This window comes from Hyperoodon ampullatus (genome assembly GCF_949752795.1).
Source record: "Hyperoodon ampullatus genome assembly, chromosome: 13".
Classification (NCBI taxonomy): domain Eukaryota; kingdom Metazoa; phylum Chordata; class Mammalia; order Artiodactyla; family Ziphiidae; genus Hyperoodon; species Hyperoodon ampullatus.
Genome location: NC_136926.1, coordinates 31,517,081 through 31,536,665, shown reverse-complemented (window position 1 = coordinate 31,536,665; position 19,585 = coordinate 31,517,081). Strand labels below are relative to the sequence as shown.

General features: G+C 44.0%; 1 protein-coding gene and 1 pseudogene across 3 annotated transcripts in view; one reads left to right on the top strand and one right to left on the bottom strand.

Annotated features, from left to right (window-relative positions):
* Positions 1-19,585, top strand: part of MTCL1 (microtubule crosslinking factor 1) — a gene marked incomplete at its 5' end in the record, with an annotated part of 124,056 nt that overhangs the window by 26,608 nt on the left and 77,863 nt on the right. The window lies entirely within an intron of this gene.
* On the bottom strand, positions 4,678-5,050 carry LOC307061728 (large ribosomal subunit protein eL33-like; annotated as a pseudogene). Its single transcript has one exon. The product of its transcript is annotated as a large ribosomal subunit protein eL33-like (transcript).

The window sequence follows — 19,585 nt, the reverse complement described above, 5'->3', positions numbered from 1 at the left end:
GAATGTCTTGCTGTTGAGCAGTTGATTGCCAGTATTTGAATCCCTGACATAAGGATGAGCCTGGGAGAAATGAGAGAGAGACCTTGAGCCTCCAGGGTGCTTCGCCTTGGGTTGGTCAGTTCCTGTGCTGAGAGAAGGCTTGTGTGGGAGGCTTGGTTCTCATTTGTCCCCCAGCATCACAGATGTTCTTTTTTGTGACCCACACACAGCAGGTTGACTGGGACAAGGGAATGTCCAAAACACAGAAGCATTCATCAGATGGTTGGTGTTGGAGCGTAGATGTTCTTCATCTTTGGACGCTGGGAGCCCAGGCAAAGCTGTATTTACTCACCAAGCCCATACGTGTGTGGATGATTTAACCCTGAACAGTTGGAGTAGCCTCTTGTTCGTTGTTTTCCCATCTCACGCAGCTTCCCCTCTTCCGGCTGGAGGTTTCACCACAGTCTGAGCAGGGCTGGGAGCCGGGGCGGGGGGCTGTTTGGGGGAAACCAGGGGTGGGATGTTGCGGCACCGGGTACCGTTTCTATGCCCCCCGCCCCAGGACTATTGGTCAAGGCGCTGGGAGGGGGCTGCGAAGAGGCTTGTGGATGTTCCATCATCTGTGCTTATTCACGGGGATTAGCAATAATGTTTTTCATGAGTGAAACAAAGTCACTTCTGAAAAATCCTCCGTTATTTTTGTGACTCCTAGCAAACAGGACAGTTTAAAGATGATGTAATTTTATGCAACAAGTGCCTGTCTGTCTGGGTCTAATGCATGTGGTTTAAAACACTCTTAATGATCGAGAGCTTTACACGCTCCTCCCGGAGGAGTCGTAGGAACTTCTCTGGGTGAAATGAGAGAAGTTTCAGTTTCCTTCTGGCCAACTGAGTCCATGGTTGGGCTGCTCGCTTCCTTTTCAACTTTGAAGTGTCGCTGGGCGTTTCTTGTTGTTTCCAAGGGTTCTCTTGTGTAGGGTTTGGGTTTGGATTTATTTTTAAACCACGTAACTCACAGGGTCACTAAGTGATGGGGCCCAGGTGTCGCATAACCCTCACATTGTCATATGACATTGCACATGGGGATTGCCCGACGAATCACTGCTGAGCCATTGCTCAGAGACGGTTTCTCAGCCTTGGCTCTGCGGGTGTTTTGGGCTGGATAACTCTTTGCCGCGGGAAGCCACTCTGTGCCTTGTAGGATGCATAACAGCGTCTCTGGCCTCCACCCACTGGATGCCAGTAACAACCCTCCATTTGTGCCAGTGTCTATGGGCAAAGCCAAGTGTCCCTGGGGAGGGAGGGGCCCCAAGTTACCCCCCGTTGAGCACCACCAGCTGGGAGAGAGAGACCACGTGCACAGGCTGGCCGGACATCTCTCCCCCCAGCTCCCCTGGAGCTTCGGAGGGAAGCATCCCTGCAACCAGATGGGCGTGTGGTGCTGTCCACATGCCCCTGGCCTTGACAGCGGAGTCCTGTTCTTCCTCTCGAGGGAGGGATGGTTTGACATGATTGCAAGGGGCTGCATAGGCTGTTCTGGTACCTTCGGAAGCCTTCTCGCCTCCCTCCTCACTCTGTACGGGTTCACACACACACACCCCACCGAGCCTCCCCAGTGACGCCTGAGCTCCGCTAATTATTAGATTTTCCTGGGGGCAGGCTGGTGACAAGATGTGCAGAAAGCAGACACTGCTCGTTCGCCTTTGCTCTCAACCTCTTGACAAATGTCTTCAGAGGTGCCCTTTGAAATGGGAGGGGGGAGGGTAGACGTTTGGGTCTTTCTTTGCAGGAGGATTAGAGACCAGCAGTGCTCAGAGCAGGGAATCAGGTGCTCCCCGCTCCTCGGCTTTTATTAGGAGGTGAAAGGGGTCTTGTAAACCCATGCCGAGGACGAGCCCTTGAGCCCTGTGACACTCGCCCCAGCTGCCTGGTAGAAGAATCCCTGGGGAGGTTACAAACCCGGAAGCCAGGCTACCCCCTGACCAGTTGCATCAGAACATCTGGGGCTGGGACCCAGGCATCTGAGGGGTTGGTTTTGTTCTGTTTCTCAGGCATCTGTGTTTTGTAAAACTTCCCGGTGCTTTTAGATCAGCTGCTGTCACTGCCCTGGGAGGATGTTGTGTCTGGAGCATCTCTGTAATTGTAGCTAAATAGTTCCCACCTAGGAGTGGAGCTGTGGGTTGGTGAGATGAACGCAGGGTAAAATAAGAATTTGCAGGACAGGTGTTTGGGGAAGAGGAGGCCTTGGAGTGACCTCTTCCCATCGAAGCAGAGGCCCAGACGACGGGCGGCAGCGTGTAACTGCCCTTGGGCGTGAGTCGGTGCCCAGCCTCGAGTTGTGTGTTTATGACCACGGCAGTCCTAAAGGGCCATGACCATGGGGCTTCCTGGCCGTTAATTATAGTTTTCCTAAAGCACATCAGAGGCCGGATTCCAGCCTGCTCATGACAGTGGATTTCCATCTCTCTCAGGTTCCTTGGAACCTGCCACTCTCTGCCCCTTTAGTTGTCTTTTTTCTCTTCTATCCTTTCCCTCTTTTGCTCATCTGCAGCGTGCACACTTCTAGCTGTTGTGGATTGTGGTGTTTGTGTGTGACTCTGGTTCTCCAGGTGACCAGCGGGACAGGAACCCTCATTAGGGGGCAGGGTGGCTGTGTGGTCAGTCTCTCCTGTCCTCCTGGTAGCCTCTGAGCCTCTCATGGGGACTTTGAAACCACGCACCTGAGCACTGGGACTTTGTTTCATTCAACTGAACACATTGTCAGTAAAAGGACACTCTTGGGACTTCCCTGGTGGTCCAGCATGCGCTTCACTACAAGGGGTGAGGGTTTGATCCCTGGCTGGGGAACTAAGATCCCACATGCCTCGTGGCAAGGCCAAAAATTTTCTTTTTAATTTTTAAAAAGGGAATAAAAGGACACTCTTGAATTTAATGTATATAAAAATATGACTTTTACATTAAACAAACGGGAATCGGTAGGGAAAACATAAAATAGTTGATTTCTGAACCCCACAGTTGCCTAATTCTCATTTACCTTATGGGTCTAGTCCTTCCTTGCTTCTTTTTTTTTTTTTTTTTTTTTTTTTTTGCGGTACGGGGGCCTCTCACTGCTATGGCCTCTCCCGTTGCAGAGCACAGGCTCCGGACGCGCAGGCTCAGTGGCCGTGGATCACGGGCCTAGCCACTCCAAGGCATGTGGGATCTTCCCGGACCGGGGCACGAACCCGTGTCCCCTGCATCGGCAGGCGGACTCCCAACCACTGCGCCACCAGGGAAGCCCCTTCCTTGCTTCTTGAATGAAGTCTAGATCTATAATTTCTATGGTCACTCTTGAATAATACATAGCCTTCTGTTCACTTTTAACTCCCCCAAATAGTCTCATTTCTGTAATTAAAATAATGATTCTTTTATAATGGTCAAACTCACTCAAGGCCATGATTTGTCCCACCAGTGGGCCCATCTGACCAGTGGGTTGGCTTTCTTGTCTCTTGCTTTTGGGGCCATTTCAGCAGAATAAGTGAATTTGGTTTGGGAAAGTGTTTGCTACTTTATTATTGGGTGCATAAAAATTCACGATTATCATAACTTGGTAGGTGGTTCTTCTATTATTAAATGCATTATCTCTGTTAGTGCTTTTGCCTTGGATTCCAATATGTCTGATGCTGCTCTCAGTATCACATTGTACCAATATTGCTACATCGGCTTTCTTTGCAGTATTGTTTGCTGGTATAATTTTTTTACTTTTTTGTTTTCAACTTTTCTGTGTCATGTTTTAAGCAGTTTAAGGCTGAGTGTGTGTGAGAGGTAATTGACGTTTATCGTAATAAGTGAGTTTGTTCCATTTAGAGTTATTGTGATTGCACTTAGAGTTGGACTTGTTCTGCTATGTTATTTACTTTTCCTGCCACCATGTTTTTTTTCTTCTTTTTTTAACCTCCCTGCATTCCATCAAAAATACTGGGCTTGTTTTTTTAATTCTCTCTCTGTTGGTTTAGAATTTATATCTCTGTTCTTTGCAGATTTTAACAAACATACTTAAAAGTGTATTTACCATTCTCCTGAAGGACACAAACTCCTTCTGACACTGTGACTTGCTGAAAATAATTTAGTGTCAAATCCCCGCTACCCCATTTTAAGCTTCCATTTTATTTTAGTTGTAAGTACTTATGCTGATTCACCTTTTACATCTAAATTTACCAACTTTGGTTACCACTTTTCTTTCCAGGTTCTGTTTCTTCTTGCTGGGATGCATTCAGGGTTATTTCAGTAAGCATAAGTAGGAGGTAATCTCTGCACAGAGGCCTCTGTCTATCTAAAAAATACTCTCAAATGGTAATTTAATTGGGTAGAGAATTTTAGGTTAACAGTTGTTTTCCTCAGCACTTCTAAAGATACAGTTCCATTATTTTTTGATACCTGTTGCTGTTGTAGCAACTGTCAGCCTAATTGTTCTTTGCTGGTAATCTGACTTTCCCTCTGGTTCCTTTTAAGTTTTTCTTGTTACCACTGCAGTTTCACGTGCAGTGATTCATCTTGATGTGGATTTCTTTTTTTTTGTAATTTTTACTTTAGTTTTAATGAGATATAATTGACATGCAGCACTGTATAAGTTTAAGGTGTACAGCATAATGATTTGACTTATATCATTTTTTTTTTACAAGAGAACAAATCCACAGTTTTATCTACTTTTCAATAAGTTTAAATCCTTGAAGGGTACAGCATCACACGGATTCTGTGTCCAGTGGCATTAGCAGGAAGGTTGCTTCCAAATTTGGCACGAACCATGCCACTGTTTCCATGAGTGCGAGTTATCTTTCCCCAGATTACTCTGGTTTTAGGTTTTCCACCAGGAGTTACTGTGTTCTTTGCTTTGTACATATAAGCACATGTCTTGCCTAGATAGAATTCAGTTTCATCTCGAGCATATACACCTTCAATTTTCAGGAGAGCTGTGTGCTCCCTCTGGTTCCACAGACCCTGCTTATAGTCAGCAAAAATGGCCTTGGACCACAGCCTTCCAGACATATTTGTCATTTTAGAAGTCCTGTTCCCAGCAGGCTGGAGCACCCATTCTCGGAGTTCAGGGGACCAGCACTGTCAGTCCCATATCTCCTCCATTCTGTCTTCCCTGTTGCTGGATTCCATAGAAATCATTAGCTGGTGGAGCCCCGGAGCCACGCCAGTGCCTCGTTGAGGCATATAGCCGAGCCTACCCCACTTATTTGCTCCCAAAGTTTCATATATCATTAAATGATTATCACAGTAAGTTTAGTAAACACGCATCACCTCATATAAATACAAAATTAAAGAAATCAAAAAAAATATTTTTTCTTCTGATGAGAACTCTTAGGATTTACTCAGAACAAATGTCCTATATGTGGATTTCTTCTTATTTATCCACCTTGGGACTTGCAATGTGTTCTCATTTCTTATTGATTGTGGTGGCCCAGCCTGTCTAGCTCAGGATATGTTTGCTGATGTCTGAGTCCAACTGCCCGGCAGTGTCTGGCAGGCATAGCTGATGACGCAGAGACTGGTAGCAGAAGGTCTCAGTCGGAGCTTCTGGAAGTGAAGATCTGTGTCCCCAAAATACAGGCTCTCTGAGGCAGCCACCGTGTAAATCTTACGGGAGTGCATTGGTCTAAAAGAATAAATATATTTCACTTTTCTTATTTCACCTCTAATGCTCTTCATGAAATAACAGTTTTAGTCAATTTCATAGTCAACAGCATTTCCCTCCAAAAACGTTTTGCCTGGTCTCCCTTTCCCATACTGGAGGACTTTCCTTTCTGTCTGTAGCTATTCACTGGAGCTGCCACCGCCATCCAACTAAAAAGCTTAGGAACCCTCTGCTCTGAGCTTACTAGTGCAGTTTTTAAAAGATAATTTTATGCATTAACCATTTGCTAGAGGGCAATGTTGTCATTCTAGCTAAGTTACTCTATATACTAATAAGTCTCTGCATTTATGGGTCTAACAGATGTATTTTTGTCCCCAATTTAAAGTAGGAAACTCAGAGTGAGTGAGTAGGCGATTTTGGTTTTCTCTTAAATAGTTATTTTTTATAGGTGCTCTTTTTAAATTTATTTTTTAATTGAAGTATAGTTGATTTACAGTGTTGTGTTAGTTTCAGGTGTACAGCGAAATGATTCAGTTATATATGTATATATACACATATGTGTATGTATATATATGTATATTCTTTTTCAGATTCTTTCCCATTATAGGTTATTAAAAAAGAATGCATATAGTTCCCTGTGCTGTACAGTAGGTCCTTGTTGATTATCTATTTTATATATAGTAGTGTGTATCAGTTAATCCCAACCTCCTAATTTATCCCTCCCAGTCCTTTCCCCTTTGGTAACCATGAGTTGGTTTTCTATGTCTGTGGGTCTATTTCTGTTTTGTATATATGTTCATTTGTATCTTTTTTTTAAGATTCTGCATATAAGCAGTATCATAAGATATTTGTCTTTGCCTGGCTTACTTCACTTAGTATGATAATGTCTAGGTCCATCCATGTTGCTGGAAATGGCATTATTTTAGTCTTTTTTATGACTGAGTAATATTCCATTGTATATGTATATACAGCACATCTTCTTTATCCATTCATCTGTTGATGGATATTTAGGTTGCTTCCATGTCCTGGCTATTGCAAATAGTGCTGCAGTGAACATTGGGGTGCATGTATCTTTTCAAATTACGGTTTTCTCTGGATATATGCCCAGGAGTGGGATTGCTGGATCATATGGTAGCTCTATTTTAGTTTTTTAAGGAACCTTCACACTGTTCTCCATAGTGGCTGCACCAATTTACATTCCCACCAATGGTGTAGGAGGGTTCCCTTTTCTCCATACCCTCTCCAGCATTTATTATCTGTAGACTTTTTGATGATGGCCATTCTGACCGGTGTGGGGTGGTACCTCATTGTAGTTTTGATTTGCATTTCTCTAATAAGTAGCAGTGTTGAGCATCTTTTCATGTACTTGGCTATCTCTGTGTCTTCTTTGGAGAAATGTCTATTTAGGTCTTCTGCCCGCTTTTTTTTTTTTTTTTAATATTTATTTTTGGCTGTGTTGGGTCTTCGTTTCTGTGCGAGAGCTTTCTCCAGTTGCAGAGAGCGGGGGCCACTCTTCACCGTGGTGCGCGGGCCTCTTACTGTCACAGCCTCTCCCGCAGCGGAGCACAGGCTCCAGACGTGCAGGCTCAGTAGTTGTGGCTCACGGGCCTAGCCGCTCCGCGGCATGTGGGATCTTCCCGGACTGGGGCACGAACCCGTGTCCCCTGCATTGGCAGGCAGATTCTCAACCACTGCGCCACCAGGGGAGCCCTTCTGCCCGCTTTTTAATTGGGTTGTTGGTTTTTTGATATTGAGCTGTATGAGCTGTTTTTATATTTTGGAGATTACTCCCTTGTTGGTCGCATCATTTGCAAATATTTTCTCCCATTCTGTAGGTTGTCTTTTCGTTTTCTTTATGGTTTCCTTTGCTGTGCAAAAGCTTTTAAGCTTAATTAGGTCCCATTTGTTTATATCTGTTTTTATTTCCGCTACTCTAGGAGGCAGATCCAAAAAGATGTTGCTATGATTTATGTCAAAAAGTGTTCTGTTTTCCTCTAGGAGTTGTATAGCATCCAGTCTTACATTTAGGTCTTTAATCCATCTTGAGTTTATTTTGTGTATGGTGTTGGGAGTGTTCTAATTTCGTTCTTTTACATACAGCTGTCCAGTTTTCCCAGCACTGTATGTACTCTTAATGCAAAGCCCCGTGGGTTGATAGCATGATTTTTGAGGAGCTTGTCTTTAATATTTGGAGACAAGTTGGCCAGTAAACACAAATAATTAGAAAACTACCTTGGGAGATTTGGGAAATCTAGCGGACCATTTGCAGAGAATGAAAGCATGGTGTTTCGTTTGCTTTTGGAACGGAAACTAGAGCTGCCTCTTGTGAGCTTGCCCTGCAACACCCCGCCCCCGAACACATTCTGCCCAAGAGCTGCCTTTTCAAGTCAGGTTGGACTGACCCGGTCCATGGATGAGTAGAACACGGCGCTTTGAGAGTTGGGAGGGAAGCTCAACGACTCCTTCTTGGCCAACTTCTACCCTGCCTGGCTCTTGCCACTACAGCGTATCCACAGACCAGGCTCCACGGAGCGAGAAATCACAGAAGAAAACCTCAGCACCAGGTGCTGTGTTGGAGGGAGGGTCCAGTTAACTCGTGGAAGACACCGCAGAAGCCTGGAACTGCTGGTGGATTTCAGTGCTTGTCACGCACATCTGAGAAAACATCCCTGAAATGTGGGAGCTAAGGGGTGGGGGCGACACTAAGGGGTGGCAGAGGGCTGCTGCCAGGAGGCAGGTTCCCCGGCAGGACTGGGGTGTGTGCACAGTAGGGGAGAGGCAGTGACCGAGGGCTGCCTGCCAGGAGCATGAACGTGCCTTCCTGTAGAAATCCCTCTGCCTATCTGTGGCGTCTATAAGAGATCCTATGCTGCCTGGGATGTTTCTTCCCTCGTTATTAAGGACGCATGTTCCAGAGGTGCATGCCAGCATCTGTCAGAGAGGTCAGAGTAATTCAAGAACGGACGAGAGCATTATTTATTTTGGTGAAGTCTGGTCACGGAAGGCTGTGTGCATGTGGATGTGCTGGACGGAGGGTCGCCCCCGATGGCTGTGATTGTAAAGAGGAGGGGGGAGTAACGTAGCTTGTCTCTGGGTTATTAAAACAACCATCTCCTTGGAAAACAACTGAGCGTCTCCCAGAGCCTGTTCTGCTGAGCGAGTTTGGAGGCGAATGTGTCCTAGTAATTGGTTAGTAAAGAAATAGTTGTGGGCTTCCCTGGTGGCGCAGTGGTTGAGAGTCCGCCTGCCGATGCAGGGTACATGGGTTCATGCCCCGGTCCGGGAGGATCCCACATGCCGCGGAGCGGCTGGGCCCGTGAGCCATGGCTGCTGAGCCTGCGCGTCCGGAGCCTGTGCTCCACAACGGGAGAGGCCACAAAAGTGAGAGGCCCATGTACTGCAAAAAAAAAAAAAAAAAGAAATAGTTGTATGTTGCTCTTTTACTCACTCATGTCCATCTGGCTTGTTTTTTCCATTAACCAAAGTCCAGTCTTTAGAGCTCTCTTACTGCGTTAAGGGAAGCGGAAACCTGCTCAAGTATGAGAAATCCTTAACAAATAAGATAATGGCCATTTTAAGATAGTGCTTCAGGCTTGGGGTTTATTTGCACCTTTCAGCCCCTGTGAGGGGAACTGTTTCATCACTCCCATGGGACAGATGCCCCCGAGCCCAAGGAGATGAAGGCGTGTAACCTAAGACAGTTCCTTGCGAGAGCCTTGTGGCTGCAGAGAGTGAGCTTGCTCAGGGCAGGGACTGTGGCTGTCATTGTGTCCTGAATGCCAAGGTGGTGCCTGGGCCAGAAGTTGCTCTGATACTTGGTCAGTGAAGTTAAAAACGGAGCATCAAGTGCCAACCGAGTGGTCTTCTCACCGCACGCCTCATGCGGGAGGATACTTGCTTTTGGCGAACGCTTCGAAGTGGGATGAGTGGAAGGTTGGAGGGTCTTGGGATTTTTGTTGTGAAACCTCGGTCAGGTCTGCAAAAATGATATGGGTGCTGATGGCAAACTGCACAACCGAGAAAAGACTGCGGGATGGGAAATGTCAGTAGAATAACAGCTAAATAGAAAACTGCAGGAGATGAGAGGAGAAGGCCCGATGCACCCACCGTCCAGGAAGGGCGTGAGGGAAGTAAGCAAACCAATGGTTTACTCTCGACTTACGCGGTAGAAACTCGCACATCAGTTAGCGGGTGCCGTAAATGGCGATGCGCTTGCTGCCGGGAGTTCATTTCTCTGTGCTCATCACATCAGGTTAATGGAGAGTTAAATGGCTCTTGAAACAGGCTGGCTGGAGGAGCTGGGAGCTGGGTCCTGTGTCCCGGGGCCTGGCCGCGCTCTTCACGGGAGGCTCCCTCGCCCCTGCTCCGAGCTGCTTCCATTGCTGCCTGTCCAGCTCCCCCCTGGGGGGCTGCAGCAGAAGTAAGTCACTTGCTGGCTAAAATGAAGGTTTTTCAGGACTGTGTTCCTTTCTGGAGGCTCTAGGAGAGGATCCGTTTCCTTGCCCTTTCCAGCCCCCAGGCACATCCTCATTTCTGGGCTCAAACCCTCTTCCTCCATCTTCAGATCCAGCAATGGCAGGATTCTCTCTCCTGCTTCCATTTCCAAGGACCCTGATGACATGGAGCTCATTGGGATAACTCAGGAGAGTCTCCCTATTTCAAGGTCAGCTGATTAGCAACTGTAATTACCCTTTGGCATATGGCATCATGCAGTCCCAGGTTCCATGGATTAAGGAAGCGGGCCTTTGTGGGAGGAGGGAATTGTTCTGCCTACCGCGGCAGGGAAACAACTTTAGAGCTGGTGAGGCTAGAGCTCATTTATTCCTTCCTGCAATTGCATACTTGGGAAATTGAGGCCTGGGGCGTAACATTTATTATGCACCACTGGGTATTAAATGCTTCCAATGCTTGTCTAATCTTCACGACCACCCTTTGAAGTGGGCATTTTTATGTTCCCACTTCAATGATAAGAAAACAGGCTCACGGCTGACAAGCCTGCCCTCTGTCAGCCTGCCCTGTGTCACAGCGCCGGTAAGTGGCAGAGCTGAGAATCTCACACCTCCAGGTGTCAGAGGGCCCAGCCCATCCATACCCTTCCTACCACATACCACATGCTGGGTGGGTGTAGTTCCCTAACAGATCGCCGGTTTCCTGCCTGGTGTTCTTTTTCCGTTATACCATTCTGCCAGCTCACATTTTCCTCCAGTGATGGAGCAATAATACATTTTCCAGAAGTTCCTTTTTCAAGGAAGATTGCAGTATCATTGGTATTTCAAGCCTTTTAAACTTTTGTAACTCCTGATTGCCTTCTCTAAGGGGCACCATGTTTTTCTCATCCCCTCGGAGCATGATTTTTTATTGTATTGATAAATTGCCCAGTTCAAACACATCAGAAGATTTATTTATGTGGAAATTCTAAGATGAAAACTTCACCTGGTCCCCATTCCTCTCCTTACCTCCTGCTGTTTCTTCGGACTGAATCCTGTATTTCTTTTATTGTCTTTGGCACATTCCTTCTGTCTGTTTTGTTTCTTCTGTCTGTTTTGTTTTTTCTTTAACAAGCTTGGATACTTTAAAAATGAATGTATGAACTCCGATGTGTGTATGACCCATTTGAACCCTGGTGTAGTATCTGTCAGGTTCTGTGAAAAGCTACAGCAGCCCCTTTGTCAAAGACCAGGGTCCTCACATATTGTTTTCTGTTCCTTTTTTTTTTTTTTTTTTTTTTTTTTTTGTGGTACGCGTGCCTCTCACTTTTGTGGCCTCTCCCGTTGCGGAGCACAGGCTCCGGACGCGCAGGCTCAGAGGCCATGGCTCACGGGCCCAGCCGCTCCGCGGCAGTTGGGATCCTCCCAGACCGGGGCACGAACCCGTGTCCCCTGCATCGGCAGGCGGACTCTCAACCACTGCGCCACCAGGAAAGCCCTGTTTTCTGTTCCTTTTAATCTTTGTAAGGCTCTGGGCTGAGCTGCACTGAAAATCTGAAGAGTCCCTCATTCCCCCACCCAGCCCCATAGGTTCCCTTGTTCTGACACCTGTGCAGGGACCAGAACAGGGCAGCCAACCCCACAGAAAGTTGTCCAGCCATGGTCTTTGGTCTCCACTAATCCCATGATCCACAAGGGGATAAGAGCTGGGGAGAGGTCTGGGCTGGTCACAAAGGATCAGAGGGACAAAGTCACCTCCTAATGTGTGAGAGGGTTTGAGATTTGGAGTGTCTCAGTCGTAAACTAAACTCATTATCTTTTGCAAATGCTATTTTTAAAAAACATTACAAACTATATTATACAGAAAAATAATGTATTTAAAATATGTATACATATATGTATGTATACATTATATATATTACATATAATATATATAAAATTTAAAGAAGAAAGTAAAAAGAATACTCATCTTAGGCAGTAGAATGTTACCAGTTTGTTTCACCATCCATGTAAGATAATCTGTCACCCTCAGGTCAACATTCTCTTGAATTCTATTTTTTTCCTTGCTTTTCTTCATAGCTTGCCAACTGTTTGTATCCCAAAGAAGTATATTGTTTATTCTAATTTTTATTTTATATTGGAGTATAGTTGATTAACAATGTTGTACTAGTTTCAGGTGTACAGCAGTGATTCAGTTATACGTACACATGTATCTATTCTTTTTCAAATTCTTTTCCCATTTAGGTTACTACAGAATATTGAGCAGAGTTCCCTGTGCTATACAGTAGGTCTTTCTTGGTTATCTATTTGAAATATAGCAATGTGTACATGTCAATCCCAAACTGCCAGTTTATCCCTCCACCCTACCTTTCCCCTTTGGTAACCAGAAGTTTGTTTTCTAACTCTGTGAGTCTATTTCTGTTTTGTAACTAAGTTCATTTGTATCATTTTTTTAAGATTCTGCATATAAGCGATATCATATGATATTTGTCTTTCTCTGTTTGACTTACTTCACTTAGTATGATAATCTCTAGGTCTTTCCATGTTGCTGCAAATGGCATTATTTTATTCTTGTTATGGCTGAGTAGTATTCCATTGTATATATGCACCACATCTTCTTTATCTATTCCTCTGTTGATGGAGATTTAAGTTGCTTCCATGTCTTGGCTACTGTAATATATAGTGGTGCAATGAACACTGGGGTGCATGTATCTTTTCGAATTATGGTTTTCTCCAGTTATATGCCCAGGAGTGGGATTGCTGGATCATATTGTAGTCCTATTTTTAGTTTTTTAAGGAACCTCTCTACTGTTTTCCATAGTGGCTGTATCAATTTACCTTCCCACCAACAGTGTAGGAGGGTTTACTTTTCTCCACACCCTCTCCAGCATTTATTGTTTGTAGACTTTTTGATGGCTATTCTGACTGGTGTGAGGTGATATCTCATTGTAGTTTTGATTTGCATTTCTCTAATAATTAACAATATTGAGCATCATGTTGTGATGTTGGCATTTTCACGTGCCTCTTGGCCATCTGTATGTCTTTGGAGAAATGTCTATTTAGGTCTTCTGCCCATTTTTTGATTGGGTTTTCTTTTGATGTTGAGCTGCATGAGCTGTTCGTAAATTTTGGAGACTAATCCCTTGTCAGTCACGTTGTTTGCAAACATGTTCTCCCATTCTGAGTGTTGTCTGTTTGTTTTGTGTATGGTTTTCTTTGCTGTGCAAAAGCTTTTAAGTTTTTTTTTTTTTTGTGGTAAGCGGACCTCTCACTGTTGTGGCCTCTCCCGTTGCGGAGCACAGGCTCTGGACGTGCAGGCTCAGCAGCCATGGCTCATGGGCCCAGCCGCTCCGCGACATGTGGGATCTTCCTGGACCGGGGCATGAATCCGTGTCCCCTGCATCAGCAGGCAGACTCTCAACCACTGCGCCACCAGGGAAGCCCCTTGCTTTTAAGTTTAATTAGGTCCCATCTGTTTATTTTTGGTTTTATTTCCATAACTCTAGGAGACAGATCAAAAAATATATTGCTGCAATTTATGTCAGAGTGTTCTTTCTATGTTTTCCTCTAAGAGTTTTATAGTATCAGGTCTTACATTTAGGTCTTTAATCCATTTTGAGTTTATTTTTGTGTATAGTGTTAAAAGAATGAAATTAGAACATTCTTTACATGCAGCTGTCCAGTTCTCCCAGCACCATTTATTGAAGAGACTGTCTTTTCTCCATTGTCTAGCCTTGCCTCCTTTGTCATAGATTAATTGACCATAGGTGTATGGGTTTATTTCTGGGCTTTCTATCCTGTTCCATTGATCTATATTTCTGTTTTTGTGCCAGTACCATAGTGTTTTGATGACTGTAGCTTTGTAGTATAGTCTGAAGTTGGGGAGCCTGATTCCTCCAGCTCCATTTTTAAAGGTTGCTTTGGCTATTTGAGGTCTTTTGTGTCTCCATACAAATTAAAAAATTTTTGGTTCTAGTTCTGTGAAAAATGCCATTGGTAATTTGATAGGTATTGCACTGAATCTGTAGAGTGCCTTGTGTGGTATAGTCATTTTGACAGTATTGATTCTTCCAATCCAAGAACATGGTATATCTTTCCATCTGTTTGTGTCATCTTTGATTTCTTTCATCACTGTCTTATAGTTTTCAGAGTACAGGCCTTTGCCTCCTTAGGTAGGTTTATTCCTAGGTATTTTATTCTTTTTGATGCAATGTTAAATGGGAGTGTTTCTTTAATTTCTCTTTCTGATCTTTCATTGTTAGTGTATAGGAATGCAAGAGATTGCTGTGTATTAATTTTGTACCCTGAAACTTTACCAAATTCACTGACGAGCTCTAGCAGTTTTTTGGTAGCATCTTTAGGATTGTCTATGTATAGTATCATGTCATCTGCAAACAGTGACAGTTTTACTTCTTTTCCAATTTGGATTCCTTTTATTTCTTTTTCTTCTTTGATTGCCATGGCTAGGACTTCCAAAAGTATGTTTAATAAAAGTGGTGAGCGTGGACATCCTTGTCTTGTTCCTGATCTTAGAGGAAATGCTTTTAGCTTTTCACCATTGAGTATGATGTTAGCTGTGGGTATGTCATATATGTTGAGGTATGTTCCCTCTATGCCCACTTTCTGGAGAGTTTTGATCTTAAGTGGGTGCTGAATTTTTTCAAATGCCTTTTCTGCATCTACTGAGTTGATCATATGATTTTTATTCTTCAGTTTGTTCATGTGGTGTATCACACTGATTGATTTGCGGATATTGAAAAATCCGTGCATCCCTGGGATAAATCCCACTTGATCATGGTGTATGATCCTTTTAATGAGCTGCTGGATTCAATTTGCTAGCATCATGTTGAGGATTTTTGTGTCTATGTTCATCAATGATATTGACCTGTAATTTTCTTTTTTTGTTGTATCTTTGTCTGGTTTTGGTATCAGGGTGATGGTGGCCTCATAGAATGAGTTTGCGAGTGTTCCTTCCTCTGCAATTTTTTGTAATAGTTTCAGAAGGATAGGTGTTAACTCTTCTCTAAATGTTTGGTAGAGTTTGCCTGTGAAGCCATCTGGTCCTGGACTTCTGTTGGTTGGGAGTTTTTTTTTTCTTTTCACCCTTTTGGGAAATTTGATATTCTAAACTAGGTAACTCCAAATTTAAAAATGCCAGCTGTTTCATAAATTTTTGTACAATTCCACTTGCAGTTACATATAAACTTAGATATTAGTGATATTTTTAAAAGTAAAAGGGAAGGCTTTTGCCAACTTTTTAAAAAAATGTTTATTTATTTATTTTCTTATTAGTCATCCATTTTATACACATCAGTGTATATATGTCAATCCCAATCTCCCAATTCATCCCACCACCCCCACCCCCACTGCTTTCACCTTGGTGTCCGTACGTTTGTTCTCTACATCTGTGTCTCAGTTTCTGCTCTGCAAACTGGTTCATCTGTACCATTTTCTAGGTTCCACATGTATGCGTTAATATACAATATTTGTTTTTCTCTTTCTGACTTACTTCACTCTGGTTGGGAGTGTTTTAATCACAATTTCAGTTTCATTACTTGTGATTGGTCTGTTCATATTTTCTATTTCTTCCTGGTTCAGTCTTGGGAGATTGTACCTTTCCTATAATTTTTTCATTTCTTCTAGGTTGTCTATTTTATTGGCATATAGCTACTTGCAGTCGTCTCTTATGATCCTTTGTGTTTCTGTAGTGTCTGTTATAACTTCTCCTTGTTCATTTCTAATTTTATTGAATTGAGCCCTCCCTTTTTTTTCTTGATGAGTCTGGCTAAAGGTTTATCAATTTTGTTTTTCTTTTCAAAGAACTGGCGTTTGGTTTCATTGATCTTTTCTATTTTCTTTGTCTCTATTTCATTTATTTCTGCTCTGATCTTTATGATTTCTTTCCTTCTACTAACTTTGGGTTTGGTTTGTTCTTCTTTCTCTAGTTGCTTTAGGTGTAAGGTTAGGTTGTTGATTTGAGGTTTTTCGTGTTTCCTAAGGTATATTGTTTAGTTTTGCGTATTTTTGAATAAGCAATGGAATGGAGTCATACTGTAGATAGTCTTCTGTGACATATTATATCGCTGGATGGTACAGTTTTGATATTCATCCATGCTGATGCAGGTAGCTGTAGTTTATTCATTGTCACTGCTCTTTGTTATGGGCACTGTCTGGATTTCTCCTCTTGTCTTTTGGGTTGTTTGGTTGCTTCTCGTTATTATAAAACCGTGTTTCTGGTTATTATATAACCATGCCATAAAAACATGCCTTGGCATCTCCCAGTTCCTGTGTGTCATAACTTCTTCAATGTATATTCCTAAGAGGAGGTGTGCTGGGCTATAGGATGTGTACGTGTTCAAGTTATGTTATTTTTATTATTTAAAAATTGTGGCAAAATATACATAACATAACATTTACCATTTTGACCATTTTTTGGTGCACAGTTTAGTGACATTAAGTTCATTCATATTATTGTGCTACCATCACCAACATCCATCTCCAGAGCCTTTTTTCATCTTACAAAACTGAAACTCTGTACCCATTAAACACTAATTTCCTATTTTCCCTCCTTCCAAGCCCTTAGCAGCCACCATTCTACTTTCTGTATCTATGAATTTGGCTACTCTAGGTACCTCATTTAAGTGGAATCATGCAATATTTGTCCTTTTATGACTGGCTTATTTTTCTTAGCATGATGTCCTTGAGGTTCATGCATGTTGTAACACATGTTGGAATTTCCTTCCTTGTTAAAGCTAAATAATATTCTGTTGTGTGTATTGACCACATTTTGTTTACCCATTAATCTGTCAGACACTTGGGTTGCTTTCACCTCTTGGCTGTTGTGAACAATATTGCTATGAACATGGGTGTACAAATATCTCTTCAAGTCCTACTTTCAATTCTTTTGGGGTACATACTCAGAAGTGGAATTGCTGGATCAGATGGTAATTCTATTTTTAATGTTTTGAGGGACCTCTGTTCTTTTCCATGATGGCTGAACTCTTTTACATTCCATCAGCTATGCACAAGGAGTTCCAGTTTATCCACATCCTCACCAACACTTGTTATTTTCTAATTTTTTCATAGCATCCATCCTAATGGGTGTTAAAAGGTATCTCATGGTGGTTTTGACCTGCGTTTCCGTAATGACTAGTGATGCTGAGCATCTTTTCATGTGCCTCTTGGCCATCTGTGTCTCTTCTTTGGACAAATGTCTATTTAAGTCCTTTGCATATGTTCCATTTTACTAAGAAATGCCAAATGGTTTATCAAAGTGGTTGTAACAGCTTATACCTAACCAGCAATTTATGAAAATTTCATTATGCATATCTGTGCCAACTCTTGTATGGTCAGACTTTTTGCCATCTGCTGAATGAAATGATATATCCTTATGGTTTTAGCTTGCAGATGCTGTAAAGTGTCATCTTCTGGTTTGTGATGTATCGTTCTCATTTTTTTTGGTAATATCTTTTGATGAACAGAAGTTTAAATTTTAATGTGGTTAAATTGATCAGTCTTTTCGTTTATGGCACATGCTCCCAGGTCATGAACATATTTTCCTATAATTATTTATAGGTTTGCCAACTTTCACAATTAGGTTCTTCACCCAAATAGGATTTAGCTGTGAGGTAGGGTGTGCGTGGAGCTTTTCTCATTTCCCCAGGTGGATGACCTGTTGAATTGTTTCTTAGAGCAGTCTGCCCATTATCAGGGACCTTTTGCAAACTGTACACCCCTTCCCCCTATTCTGACAAGTGAATCCTGAAGTGTGTGTGTGTGTGTTTGTGAAAAAACACCCAGTGGACTCAGCTCTGCTCTTGCCTGGGAACCGCTGCCACGAGGGGGAATATCTCACCTGTTGACGGGCTGCTGGAGTGTATTAGTAGATTGGTCTGTTAGTCACGTGTCTTCAGCTCTGTTCAGAGCTAACCGGCTGCCCTCTCAGGGTTGGACCTGGAACCTTGTCTTGTATTACATACTTTTACATGTCTGTGTTCTGAAGAAATGAAGAGGGTTGATTGGCAAGTTTATCACAGGTAACACGAGGCAGATGTAAGGATGCAGCATGCTGTGCGTAGCCAAAGGGGTGGTGGCACTGGTTTTCCCACCTGGCAGATGTTTTCTTGACCTGTCCCCCCACGTCCTCCCTGGAGATGATGTTTCCTAGGGGGCCAGCATTTTCTTTTTTAGTTGGGGTCATTCCTGCCTCCCTCCCTAGGCAGGTGGTCATGAGGAGTTGGGAGGCGTGTCTAGGTTGCCTAGGGGATACAGCCATGGCTGTCACTGCTGTTACCGGCATTGTTATTCTGGGCCAGGGTGAGGGGCATGATGGGGGGCATTCCATGCAATTCCAATCCACAAAACCCTGGAGATGCTAAAGTGGGTGCTCCCCCATGTGGTTCCTTGTCCTCTTTGGAGTAAAGGTTGGGGGTAAATCAGTGGTCTTCCTTCTTGTAAGGAAGTCTCTCTCCCAAGGTGCTTTTAGGAGCTGCAGACCTTGCTGGCACCTCCCCGCCGCTACACTTGCTCACCATCCCCCACCCCTGGAGAGCTTAGTCCTCACTGTGGCCGAGCCCAGAGCTCCTGGAGCGATGGATGTGGGTTATTGATGCAGGATGATTAAACAGATAATTATCTCATGATATCTGGTTGTAATGAATAAATACCTGAGGATTGGGTGTGCCTACAATGGGATTTTTTTTTTTAATTGGACTGACCTCTCTGGGCTTCCCATGGGGAAACTCTGTCCTTAAGAGACTTAAAACGCCAAGTTCACTGTAAATGCAAAAAAGGGGGGTGTTCTGTTCTCAGAGAAAGCAGACAGCAGCTGAATGGAGAGGGAGCCAGTTGTAGGTTTAGCTTGGGAATCTGGCTAAACTTGCAGGTTCACTTCTCTCCATGACAACTGTTGCCTAGGGCCCACTGATAATCACAGCGGTCATTCTTCCTGAGTGTCCTGCAGTGGCCTGGCTCTTCCCAGTGGAAATCTGAGAGGATGCTCAGCTTTCTGGAGTGACTATGTCCACAGCCTTAGACCTTCCCTGGCGGGTCCCCAGGTGCTGCCAATCCACACGGGTACCAGGGACCCCTGGGCTGCCATCACAAAGTGCCACAAACTGGGTGTTGGCTTAAAAACCAGAAGTTTATTCTCTCCCAGTTGTGGAGTCTAGAATCAAGGTGCCACAGGGCCACGCTGTCTCTGCAGGCTCGGGGGGCGGGGGGCGGTCTGTCCAGGCCTCTCTGCCCTTCTGTTGCTCCCGGGCTCCCTGGCTTCAGCTGCCTAACTGCCATCTCTGCCTCCGTCCTCACAAAGACATCTTCCCCTATGTGTCTGCGCCCCACAAGCTGCTCTCTTTCTCTCCCTCCTCTCTCTCTCTCTCTCTCTCTCTCTCTCTCTCTCTCTCTCTGCTCCTCTAACGAGGACACCAGTCACGCTGGATTAGGACCTACCCTCCTCCAGGTGATTGCATCTTACCTCAGTGACCGCATCTTACCTCAGTGACATCTGCAAAGACCCCGTTTCCAATTAAGGGTACATGCACAGGTACGGGGGTTAGGA